Source organism: Cephus cinctus, unplaced genomic scaffold (genome assembly GCF_000341935.2).
Source record: "Cephus cinctus unplaced genomic scaffold, Ccin1 Ccin1_scaffold0429, whole genome shotgun sequence".
NCBI classification, from domain to species: Eukaryota; Metazoa; Arthropoda; class Insecta; order Hymenoptera; family Cephidae; genus Cephus; species Cephus cinctus.
The window spans coordinates 353,096-353,959 of record NW_014333110.1 but is presented as its reverse complement, the minus strand read 5'-3'; positions in this window follow the sequence as shown (position 1 = coordinate 353,959).

Here is an 864-nt window from a genome sequence, read left to right as displayed (position 1 = left end):
GTCCCAAGGCGGCTCCGGTTACCGATACAGATAACGTTCTCGATTTCTGGTTCCCTTCGGGTCGCCACCCTGCTCAGAAGCTACGCTCTCGGGTCGATTCGTATAGTTATGTCAAGGCTCTCGTAAGATTTCGTTATTGTTCAGTTGAGGTTGAGGTGCTCGAATCTGCCGTGGGGAGATAGTCTCGACGTACCGAGTTGCCCGGCAGAGGAGAGTACCCGACGGAGACGTCTCCACGGACCGGCAGAACCACGGATGAAATACCGGCGCCCCGCTGGAGATGGACAAAGAGCTGTAGGGCGGGCGGTGAAAAAAGAATTGGCTGGCGCCCGCCTGGCTTGCGGATGCACGAACGACGGGTGGACGGCCGAAGGTAACGTAGGTTGGTTCTCGAAGATAGTCCATTCTCGTATGTTTTGCTATCGGTGTCGGGTCAAGGAAAAGAATTACGTTACAATATATGTATATCTGTACATACTATTCACTCCTTACTATATGCACAATCTTTGTTACGATATCTCATCTCTCTCTTCTAAATCAATTTAGAAACACCTCGCAGACTCACTATTGCATTTAACAAATTTTATATGCTTGCAAACAATATGCCCTGTATACATATTTACATTAGTAACCTTGCAGGCATATTCAACATACCATAAGTGAACACGTCGAATACAGTGGATCTTCGGTCTTGGTGGGAAACTTTCACTTTCTTGATTTTACCGTTCATAACAGAATACGCAATGATATAAATATTGTATGCATGCGAACGACTTTAAAGCAAAAAAAGTTTATAGTAATACCTTCTGAGCCAATTTCAGTCGCAATTTTCTTGTTGGCACTTGTTGGGTTTTTAATAAATGT